Source organism: Bos javanicus, chromosome 6, assembly GCF_032452875.1.
Source record: "Bos javanicus breed banteng chromosome 6, ARS-OSU_banteng_1.0, whole genome shotgun sequence".
In the NCBI taxonomy this organism is placed as follows: domain Eukaryota; kingdom Metazoa; phylum Chordata; class Mammalia; order Artiodactyla; family Bovidae; genus Bos; species Bos javanicus.
In genome coordinates, this window is record NC_083873.1 from 35,626,122 (window position 1) to 35,638,608 (window position 12,487).

At 39.5% G+C, this 12,487-nt stretch overlaps 1 long non-coding RNA gene across 2 annotated transcripts in view; it reads right to left on the reverse strand.

Moving 5' to 3' along the window:
• LOC133249369 (uncharacterized) overlaps positions 1 to 12,487 on the reverse strand; it is a 359,376-nt gene that overhangs the window by 337,250 nt on the left and 9,639 nt on the right. For both annotated transcript variants that reach the window (XR_009736925.1, XR_009736924.1), the window contains exons 3-4: positions 5,611 to 5,732; positions 4,267 to 4,419 (exon numbers count right to left, since the gene is read on the reverse strand). This is a non-coding gene — a long non-coding RNA (uncharacterized LOC133249369). The remainder of the gene's footprint in view (positions 1 to 4,266; positions 4,420 to 5,610; positions 5,733 to 12,487) is intronic.

The window sequence follows — 12,487 nt, forward strand, 5'->3', positions numbered from 1 at the left end:
TACACATATATCAAATTATTGTGTTGTACCCATTAAGTATATAGTTTTTTTTTAATCATTTATGCTTCAGTAAAGCTGGGGGAAAAAAAGAAAAAAAAGGACAAATGTAATATATGATTGCATGCACAACATGGAGAACTTTAAATACACATGCATAAGAAGAAAAACAGAATAAAACCACCTATCAAAAAAAAAAAAAAAAAATCCAGTATGCCCAGGGCACATTCACTGCTGCTGCCTGAGTCCACTGCTCTGCCTCAGCCTGCTTCTCTGACCATGCCACCTGCTGGTGGGACTCGGCAAGCTCCAGCAGCCTGGAGTCGGACAGCCCTGGATGAGCGTCTGGCACCTCATGTGCATATCTTTGAGCTTGCAGCCCTGAACTAACACCTCTCTTGGTCCTCCAGTCAGCCTGGATGTAGACATTAAGGAAGGGGACACAGAGACTTGGATGGCAACACATCTGATACAGGACACTGGTTCCATCCTTGGTCACACATGCCTCAGAGCAACTAAGCCAGTGCGCCACAACTACTGAGCCTAAGCGCCGCAACTACCGAAGCCCGCATGTCATAGAGCCCTTGCTCCACAGTAGGAGATGTCACTGTGATGAGAAGCCTGTGCACTTCAACTAGAGAGTAGCCCCTACTCTCTGCAACTAGACAAAACTCGAATGTAGCAATGAAGACCCAATGCAGCCAAAAATAAAATAACTGTCATTCACTCGATACAGTTGATAAGCAGTAGAGGGAGTCAGGCAAGGGAGGTACAGGAGCCTCCCAGGGGCTCCTGAGCTTCAGAGGAGTCTGTGACATAAAAGAACCTTGAACACATGAAAAGAAGCTCAATATTGGTCATCATTAGAGAAATCAAAACTACAATGAGATATCACCTCACACTGGTCAGAGCAGCGATCATCAAGAAGTCTACAAACAATAAATCTTGGAGAGGGGGTGGAGAAAAGGGAACACCCTTGCACTGTTGTTGGGAATGTAAATTGATATAGCCATGATGGAAGACGCAATGGAGATTCCTTAAACAGCTAGGGATAAAACCACCCTATGGATGGCGGACCTAAGATGGTGGAGTATAGAATGGGGGAGACCACTTTCTCCCCCACAAAGTCATCAAAAGAACATTTGAACGCTGAGTAAATTCCACAAAACAACTTCTGAATACTGGCAGAGGCCATCAGGCACCCAGAAAAGCAGCCCATTGTCTTCAAAAGGAGGTAGGAAAAAATATAAAAGATAAAAAGAGAGACAAAATAGGTAGGGACAGAGATCTGTCCTGGGAAGGGAGTCTTAAAAAGAGAGAAGTTTCCAAACACCAGGAAACACTCTCACTGGCAAGTCTGTGGCGAGCCTTGGAACCTCAGAGGGCAACATACCCGGGAGGAAAAAAAATAAAAAATTAAAACCCACAGATTACGAGCCCAACGGTAACTCCCCCAACGGAGAAGCAGCGCAGATGCCTGCACCCGCCACTAGCAAGCAGCAATGCAGCCTCTTCTGCATGAGGTGAAGGTAGCGCTGAGCCCCTCGTTCTACTAAAGTTAAGGTTCTTGTTAAACCAGAGTCTCACAAATGATCAGGAAAAGAACTGCATGCCTAAAGTTATGGTTTTGCTTTATCAGAAATTAAAGATCATTGGCCAAATTTTCTTAATGCACATTTTAACTTTTTTATTTTTTTGTTATTTAAACTTTTTTAGAACAGGAAAGAATCATCTTTTTATTTGTAGCAGAAAGCTAGGCAGAAGAAATAAATCTAACAGAAAACATTGTTATTTCCTAAGAATACTGCAAGGATTAAAATAGAGTCATATCCAAAAAAAAGTCTGGTGGACGGCTGTATATTTAAAAGATACTTATACTATAGGTGTCTATGTATTGCTTGGAAATCATTTTTACTTGCTTCCAGATTACTGCTTCTATTCCTGTCAAATTCAAAACATTTTAATAGATGATGATGCCTGATGACTAAATCTGAGGCATCTTACAGTCAGTAAAGAATGCCAACAACTGTATATGGTACCTTTAAGTAGTGTGAAGATAATTATAACATCATTAATGTTATTCTCAAGTATAGTGGTATGAACTGAACATATCAAACAAGAAATTCCAAAGAACTAAGAGGCTTTCAATTCTGCTAACTTGGATTTGTATGTTCTGCAAAGGTGGATTAGACAAGTTTACCCATCTATACCCTCAATATTTCCTTACTCTCTCACACTACCACTTACCAGTTGTTTACAATTCCCCCAAATAATTCTACTCTTAAATAGTTTTCATCTACCCAAGACACTGTATATTGTTGATTAAAAGTATTGTAATGGAAAAGCTGAAGTACATCTAAGAAGGCATCTAAAGTACTTCCCTGATTCACAAACTGGAATCTTTTGCAGCTTAATTAACTTGGAGGAGGTGCAAAACATCTTATTTGATTGTGCCTAACTTGAGAATACATTCAATTTGATCTCCTTTGGAAAACACTCAGCTGTACAGCAGAAATTAACAAAACTTTGTAAATCAACTATTCTTACAAAAGTGAAAAGAAAACACTCAGGCTCCTAAAAGAATCATATTTTACATCAACAAGCAATTTTTCCCTGAGCCTACTCAAAGTAATCTGCCAACAGGATATCATTATGAAAATTAAGGATTTAAATAGTTTTCTATTCTTCTTTTTATAGTTGTATATTTTTATTCAATTTTTTAAAAACCCTGTTTCTACTGTTGTTTTTAAATTAACTCTTTTTGTCATATCTGTGACTTAGGCAATCAAGAGCTCATTTGTTTATATTTGTCTCTCCTTTTCTCTTAAAAATGAATAAATACTTTTATCTTATCTAGTTTGTACATGAAATTCTGCACATAAGTAATCAGTCAATTCCTGCAGGTTTATTTTTAAAGTTTTAATCATAATTAAAAGATTACTAGTTTAATTTTCATAAGCCATTCACTCTTAGTAGTAAATTATAAAAGTGAATTCATAAAGCATATGCCATTAAACCATATTGATAAGAAACTGAACACAACAAAGATTACATACAACAGGACCTACAGTGTTGTAGAGCAATGCTTTTATCTGTTTGTTCTTTTGTAAATAAATTTTCCCTAGACATTTTATTCCAATTTTGTTCTCGGCCATTAGATTTCTGGATATTCTTTATGACCACTAGAGGTCTACTGCACCTATCTTGAAAAAAATGCTTATTTTTGTTAGTTATGCTGTTTAGGACCTGCCTGAATGTGTCCACTATTTACCCATATTTTCACACACTGAATCACTAATCTATTCATCATTGTTCTGATGCTACTTTCAGAGGAGGAGAGAGTTGTGAGTTTCTTACATCTGCCTTTTCCCCTATCCTTCCTTGTATATAATACTCTACCTCCTGGCTCCCCAGGCCCTTATTCTACCAGGCATCTCTCATCCTCTCTCTACCTTTAACACTTGCCTTCTTCTTTGGTCTCCACTTATTACCTTGTAGTCTTCCCTGGCGGCTCAGACGGTAAAGCGTCTGCCTGCAATGTGGGAGACCTGAGTTCAATTCCTGGTTCTGGAAGATCCCCTGGAGAAGGAAATGGCAATCCACTCCAGCACTCTTGCCTGGAAAATCCCATGGACGGAGAAGCCTGATAGGCTATAGTCCATGGGGTTACAAAGAATCAGACACGACTGAGCAACTTCACAACATTACCTTGTAAACTTGCTAATAAGGCTCCCATCCTAAAATCTTCCTTCACTCTGGTCTTCCTCTAGTGATTCTCCTAAGCTTAGGACTAAGTCCTAAGTCTCATCACCCATTCATTGATGAGTTCTTATTATTATGTAAGAACTCTCATGTTATCTGTGCTCCCATTGTCACCTCCCATGGCTCCTCCAATACAGTTGCACTCAACTGAAATGGCTGTAACAAGACAGTTACATCCTTGATGCTTCCTATCTTTCTCCCAATAGCATCATTCCTGAGTCCTGAGGTTCTATCTCTTTAATAGTTCCAGAATCTGCTTGCTTTCCTCCTTGTCTCATTTTCACTCAGGTCCTCATTTCTTCTCATCTAAATTACACCTACAACCTCTAACTGACCTCATGACATTGGCCTTCTTTCCTTCCAACATTCTCAACCCTCCTGGCAGGGATCTTACTAGGGCACATCTAACCATGTCACTACCTTGCTAAGACCATTCCATCATTCCCTGAACCTTTAGATAAAGCCCATAGGAAAGACAAGAGTAGCCCATCACAGGCCTCCACTTACCTCTCCCCTGGGTCTCTCTCCACTTCTCTCTTTCCCGAGATCTTCACACACAAACTTTCTGGCTTGTCCTTGCTCCTTTGTTATCAATGATTTTTGCAACCACTCTTTTCTTCTGTGTTGAACTTCATCGTTGAGAGTACATTCTTCAGAAGTCTGTGGGTGATAAACACTTGGTCTTTGTGTGTCTTAACATGGCTTTATTTCATTCTCTTGGAGGCAAGAATAAATATGACTTTTTAAAATCTGAGGGCACCAATCACTTTTTCCTGGAAAAGTCTTCACTTTCATCTTTCCCTTCATCCTTTCTATTCTCTCCTCCTTTTACTCTAATTACACGTATGTGGAAATTGATATTATCCTATCTATCTCTTAGCTTTCTCCATGTTTTCATCTCTTTATCTTTATATTGTGAGTGGGCATCTCAAATCTTTCAATTTACTTTCTTTTTTCATCTGCTATTTCTATACAATTACTTAAACTCGCCTCTCTAAGAAGCCTTCTTGAAAGCTAAACCTGAATTAAGTTTTCTTTCTCTGGGTCACTAAAGGTCCATGTACAGGCCAACATATAGTACATTTAAAACTTTATTTTAACTTTCTGCTTATTTTTCTCTTCCATTTCAAATTTTCTATTTGTTAAGGGCAAGACTGTTTTTTATTTTTATACCCCTTGTACTTGCTACTGTGCCTATAACATGAGGAACAATCTGTAAACATTGATTATTTCTCACTTTTAACTTCAATATGCATACCTGTCTGGTACTATTGATAATTTTATTTTCACTTGACATCTACTTATACACCTTCCCCATATAAGGGTAAGAACTATATTTATTTTGTGCACTATTATATTTCCTATGTTTGGGACATAACACCCATATATATCTGTGTTTTCTTTATGATGTGCCTCTCATTACCTTGAAGAAAACCCAAAGGAATGGTCTGTGATTCGAAAACACTGGCAATATTACTAGAACTGTGGCGCTATTGATGGATCCTTATTTTAACAGCACAGCCTTCTCCTAACTTTTCTTTGACAGTTGATGGGTTTGATCCCAGTTTTATATTTTGAACAGTTCTTTCCATTCCAAGCATATTGACTGACTTTTTTCTATCTCCATGGGTTTTCTGAAAGCAACAGTAACATTCCAAATATCTTAAATCTATTACTTTTAGCCAAAAACAATTTTAAGAGAGGAATAATACAGGTATCATTCAGGGAAAATTCTTCTTTTCCATACTTGATGTTTTCTTCTGGATGAAGACAGTAACACTTCCAGCCTCTCTCCATACTCTCACCACACATTCTTCTATATTCACTTCAACTGCTCCATCTCATACTCACCTCCAAGAAGGAAAACATGCTATTTTTTAATTTGGAGAAAGAAACTGGATGAATAGCCCAGCTCCTTCTGTCTCCTTATTCTGAGGAGTGGGAATTCTTCTCTCCATGAACTTATTCTGCTCCTGTTGGGAGAGATTTTCCATGGTCCAGTATTGCTATGTAGCTATATATATATATACACCTAATCGGGGGATTCAGTATTAGATCACTGACTTAACTGACTTGCCTACAGACATATGCATGTTCTTTCACTGTCCTTTCAGTAATAAGGTGATATTTTTGCCCTCTTTCCCCTGAAATTAAGCTTTATTTATCAATTGCTTTAGACCTAAACCAAGCACGGGGAGCTATTTATTGATGCCCCCCCCCCAAAGATACTAACACACTTCAACAGAAGGTGGTAGCACATATTACAGTGATCCAAGCACTCATTTCTGCCACTGTCATAAAATAGCAATTCATTCAACAAACATCTATCGAACATCTGTAATGTGCTAGTTCCTGAGGGTAGCTCAGTGAACAAAACAGTCAAAACCCCTTTCTTCATGAAGTTCATATTCTAGTGGAAGAGAAATAAAGGAAGATATAAAAATAATATTGGGTTGGCCAAAACTTTCATTTGGGTTTTTGTGTAACATCTTAACATTTATAAGAAACTACAGAAAAACCCAAATGAACTTTTGGTCAACAGAATAAGTGCTATGGGGAAAAAATAGGTTGAAGAGATCAAGGGTGGGATAAGATAAGGAGGTCAAGGGCAATCTCAGTGAGAATAAAACATCTGAAGCATTGCACAAAGAATGGATAGAAGTGAGAGAGTAGTTGATGGAGAGATCTCAGCTATGAGGCAGGAAGAGTGAGGAGGTCAGTGGGGATGGAGAAGGACTACAAGGAAGGAGAGGCAGAGTTCATGGGACAGGAGGTCAAAGAGGTAATGGGGAGAGAGAACAAGTCATGTAGAACCGTGAAGGCCGTAGTAATGATTTGAGCTTTCATTCAGGGTGATGTGGGCTGTTAGTGCAGGATTTAAACAAAGGAATGACATTGCCTGACATGTTTTCAAGGGATTTCTCTTGCTGCTATATTGAGAATGAACCTACAGGGAGCAGTATAGAAACAGGGTAATCAGTTAGCAGATTATGGCAACGATCCAAGTGAGAGGTGATGGTGTCCAGGAAGAGTGCCGGCAGAAATGGTAAAAGGTGTCAGATTCTGGATATATTTTATAGATGGAGCCAAGAGGAATTCCTGATGAACAGGCAGTTGGATATGACAGCCTGTGCTATTAACTACTTCCCAAGGCAAGTGCCTCTTAAGAGATCCTGAATAAGCCTCATAAAGTCCATCAGTGATCCTTGCTTCTAGGCATCATATTTCAACACTTTAAAATGTAGCTTTTGCAACTCAAGTTACTCCCAGTGTAACTGGGAAGTCAAGTCTGGTCTAGAAGAACTCACTCACTTAAACATTTCACTTGGTAGAGAAATTAAAATGCTTGCTCTCTGATATCCGCAAACACTTGTAAGAATACATTGTGTATATAAATATATAAAACATACAGCTTTAATAAGAAAATGTATCAATAAGTCAATATCCAACTTCATATCTCGTAGTAACTGCTAAAAGAACATCTCTTATGTACCACATTTAGAGTCTATTAAAAGGTGACAATGCACCTGATATTTTGTGAAATTCTAATTTAAATCTTTATATCTTTTAGGAGTAATGGGAAAAACTTTTTCTAGCCTTTGCATAAAAGAGCAAACAAAGATCCAACCAATAAGTAGAACATATTAAAAAAAAATTTTTTTTTAATTACAGGCCATTTAAGTCAAGTATGACTTGACGAACTCAACCCACAAATGATTTCAAGATTATGAAATAAAACTCCAGAGACATTTCTAGAAACTTGCTCATACTCTGCTATCTGAAGTAAGCTTGTAAAACTATCAGTGTACCAAGGTAAGTAATAAAATGTTTGACCAATTGTAGATATTTTTCTTTAGTATCATCCAAATGTAACAAGGTAAGTCAAAAAGCAGCATTGTCCTCACAGCAGTATCACAGAGATTTGTTGGGAACAAAAGGAAAATACTAATGATTCCCTGCTATTTGCATAAAGTTATCAAAATTAGAACATGAAGGAAAATAGTCTATAGTCACCAACGTGTGTAAATAGTATAATCACTCCCCCCGTTGACAGCTGCTGTCCATGCCAATGCCACGTGTCCCTTCCTTTTATCTGCCACCTTTCTGTGTTTGAAGAAACATCCAAGCATCAAGACATGAATGACCTGCACTCCCACCACCAGAGGCAATGATAACAAAGTAGATGTCACCATCTCCCTAGATGAACAGGAAAAATGTCAAAGACCCGTTTTTACAACATAGTAATCTGGGGATTTTTTTCATTCAGAGATTCTATTGTTTTTTCCACTGCCATCTGTAACAAAACAGGGAAATGAGGTTTTAAAAAAATCAATGTTAAATGTAAACAAATCATGTGGACTCCACTGGGCTCCATAGTGTTGTATGTTTACTTTACAGATGTAACCTTTCCAGGCATTGGCTAATTCCGGTGTGATAAATAAAATTATCTTCAAAATTGGAGTATGACGTCATCACAAATGGTATGATGGAAACAAAGTTATAGCCAGTGCCCACTTATCCAGAATGACAGGAAACTGTATAATTGAATAGTCTCATTAGGTAAGAATTATTGTACATAAATTACCAATTTTCCAAGAAATAGAGTAAAAATAGAATATATTTAAACCATGGTAAGAAGAGGAACTAAAAAGCCTCTTGATGAAAGTGAGAGAGGAGAGTGAAAAAGTTGGCTTAAAGCTCAACATTCAGAAAATGAAGATCATGGCATCTGGTCCCATCATTTCATGGGAAATAGATGGGGAAACGGAGAAGGCAATGGCACCCCACTCCAGTACTCTTGCCTGGAAAATCCCATGGATGGAGGAGCCTGGTAGGTTGCAGTCCATGGGGTCGTGAAGAGTCGGACATGACTGAGCGACTTCGCTTTCACTTTTTTTCTTTCATGAATTGGAGAAGGAAATGGCAACCCACTCCAGTGTTCTTGCCTGGAGAATCCCAGGGACAGCGGAGCCTGGTGGGCTGCCATCTATGGGGTCACACAGAGTCGGACACGACTGAAGCGACTTAGCAGCAGCAGCAGATGGGGAAACAGCGTCAGATTTTATCTTTTGGGGCTCCAAAATCAACGCAGATGGTGATTGCAGCCATGAAATTAAAAGACACTTACTCCTTGGAAGGAAAGTTATGACCAACCTAGATAGCATATTCAAAAGCAGAGACATTACTTTGCCAAAAAAGGTCCGTCTAGTCAAGGCTATGGTTTTTCCAGTGGTCATGTATGGATACAAGAGTTGGACAGTGAAGAAAGCTGAACACCGAAGAATTGGTGCTTTTGAACTGTGGTGTTGGAGAAGACTCTTGAGAGTCCCTTGGACTGCAAGGAGATCCAACGAGTCCATGCTAAAGGAGATCAGTCCAGGGTGTTCTTTGGAAGGAATGATGCTAAAGCTGAAACTCCAGTACTTTGGCTACCTCATGCGAAGAGTTGACTCATTGGAAAAGACCCTGATGCTGGGAGGGACTGGGGGCAGGAGGAGATGGGGACGACAAAGGATGAGATGGCTGGATGGCATCACTGACTCGATGGACATGAGTTTGAGTGAACTCTGGGAGATAGTGATGGACAGGGAGGACTGGCCTGCTGCAATTCATGGGGTCACAAAGAGTCAGACAGGAATGAGCCACTGAACTGAACTGAACTGAAGCACAAATTAACCCATTTGGTTCATAGCAGTAACCATACCATGCTAGTAATTTTGAATATCATTTTAGCCTGCCAGATACTGGGTTGAATCAATGGTAGCTTTCTAATTTGGCCTGAAAGTTGTTGATTTCAACAAATATCTGCCATATGAATACATTGTTATCATTTGTCTATCTTATAGAGCTGTACAAGTGTACATTTTTATAACTCCCATAATTTGAACTTTTCTAATATTTCAGAGAAAGAGAAAGGAGAGAAAATCACTAGTATAATCCTCACACAAATATAATAGAGAAAATTAGGCATGTATTTTACACATTTTCTACTTACCATGTCAGTTCAGTTCAGTCACTCAGTCGTGTCTGACTCTTTGTGACCCCATGAATTGCAGCATGCCAGGCCTCCCTGTCCATCACCAACTCCCGGAGTTCACTCAAATTCACATCATCGAGTTGGTGATGCCATCCAAACATCTCATCCTCTGTCGTCCCCTTCTCCCTCTGCCCCCAATCCCTCCCAGCATCAGGGTCTTTTCCAATGAGTCAACTCTTTGCATCAGGTGGCCAAAGTACTGGAGTTTCAGCTTTAGCATCAGTCCTTCCAATGAACACCCAGGACTGATCTCCTTTAGGATGGACTGGTTGGATCTCCTTGCAGTCCAAGGGACTCTCAAGAGTCTTCTCCAACACCAGAGTTCAAAAGTATCAATTCTTCTGCGCTCAGCTTTCTTCACAGTCCAACTCTCACATCCATACGTGACCCCTGGAAAAACCATAGCCTTGACTAGATGGACCTTTGTTGGCAAAGTAATGTCTCTGCTTTTTAATATGCTATCTAGGTTGGTCATAACTTTCCTCCCAAGGAGTAAGCGTCTTTTAATTTCGTGGCTGCAATCACCATCTGCAGTGATTTTGGAGCCCCAAAAATAAAGTCTGACACTGTTTCCACTGTTTCCCCATCTTTTTCCCATGAAGTGATGGCACCAGATGCCATGATGTTAGTTTTCTGAATGTTGAGCTTTAAGCCAACTTTTTCACTCTCCTCTTTCACTTTCATCAAGAGGCTTTTTAGTTCCTCTTCACTTTCTGCCATAAGGGTGGTGTCATCTGCATATCTGAGGTTATTGATATTTCTCCCAGCAATCTTGATTCCAGCTTGTGCTTCTTCCAGCCCAGCATTTCTCATGATGTACTCTGCATATAAGTTAAATAAGCAGGGTGACAATATACAGCCTTGATGTACTCCTTTTCCTATTTGGAACCAGTCTGTTGTTCCATGTCCAGTTCTAACTGTTGCTTCCTGACCTGCATGCAGGTTTCTCAAGAGGCAGGTCAGGTGGTCTGGTATTCCCATCTCTTTCAGAATTTTCCACAGTTTATTGTGATCCACACAGTCAAAGGCTTTGGCATAGTCAATAAAACAGAAATAGATGATTTTCTGGAATTCTCTTGCTTCTTCCATGATCCAGTGGATGTTGGCAATTTGATCTCTGGTTCCTCTGCCTTTTCTAAAACCAGCTTGAACATCTGGAAGTTCATGGTTCACGTACTGCTGAAGCCTGGCATGGAGAATTTTGAGCATTACTTTACTAGCACGTGAGATGAGTGCAATTGTGTAGTAGTTTGAGCATTCTTTGGCATTGCCTTTCTTTGGGATTGGAATGAAAACTGACCTTTTCCAGTCCTGTGGCCACTGCTGAGTTTTCCAAATTTGCTGGCATAATGAGTGCAGCACTTTCACAGCATCATCTTCCAGGATTTGAAATAGCTCAACTGGAATGCTATCACCTCCACTAGCTTTGTTCATAGTGATGCTTTCTAAGGCCCACTTGACTTCACATTCCAGGATATCTGGCTCTAGGTCAGTGATCACACCATCATGATTATCTAGGTGCGAAGATCTTTTTTGTACAGTTCTTCTGTGTATTCTTGCCACCTCTTCTTAATATCTTCTGCTTCTGTTAGGTCCATACCATTTTTGTCCTTTTTCGAGCCCATCTTTGATTGAAGTGTTCCCTTGGTATCTTAATTTTCTTGAAGAGATCTCTAGTCTTTCCCATTCTGTTGTTTTCCTCTATTTCTTTGCATTGATAGCTGAGGAAGGCTTTCTTATCTCTCCTTGCTATTCTTTGGAACTCTGCATTCAGATGCTTATATCTTGCCTTTTCTCTTTTGCTTTTTGCTTCTCTTCTTTCCACAGCTATTTGTAAGGCCTCCCCAGACAGCCATTTTACTTTTTTGCATTTCTTTTCCATGGGGATGGTCTTGATCCCTGTCTCCTGTACAATGTCACGAACTTCAGTTCATAGTTCATCAGGAACTCTGTCTATCAGATCTAGTCCCTTAAATCTATTTCTCACTTCCACTGTATAATCACAAGGGATTTGATTTAGGTCATACCTGAATGGTCTAGTGGTTTTGCCTACTTTCTTCAATTTAAGTCTGAATTTGGCAATGAGTTCATGGTCTGAGCCACAGTTAGCTCCTGGTCTTGTGTTTTGCTGACTTATAGAGCTTCTCCATCTTTGGCTGCAAAGAATATAATCAATCTGATTTCGGTGTTGACCATCTAGTGATGTCCATGTGTAGAGTCTTCTCTTGTGTTGTTGGAAGAGGGTGTTTGCTATGACTACTGCATTCTTAGCAAAACTCTATTAACCTTTGCTGTGCTTCATTCTGTATTTGAAGGCCAAATTTGCCTGTTACTCCCAGTGTTTCTTGACTTCCTATTTTGCATTCCAGTCCCGTATAATGAAAAGGACATCTTTTGGGAGTGTTAGTTCTAAAAGGTCTTGTAGGTCTTCATAGAACCGTTCAACTTCAGCTTCTTCAGCATTACTGGTTGGGGCATAGGCTTGGATCACCGTGACATTGAATGATTTGCCTTGGAAATGAACAGAGATCCTTCTGTTGTTTTTGCGATTGCATCCAAGGACTGCATTTCAGACTCTTTTGTTGACCATGATGGCTACTCCATATCTTCTAAGGGATTCCTCCCCACAGTAGTAGATATAATGGTCATCTGAGTTAAATTCACCCGTTCCAGTCCATTTTAGTTTGTTGA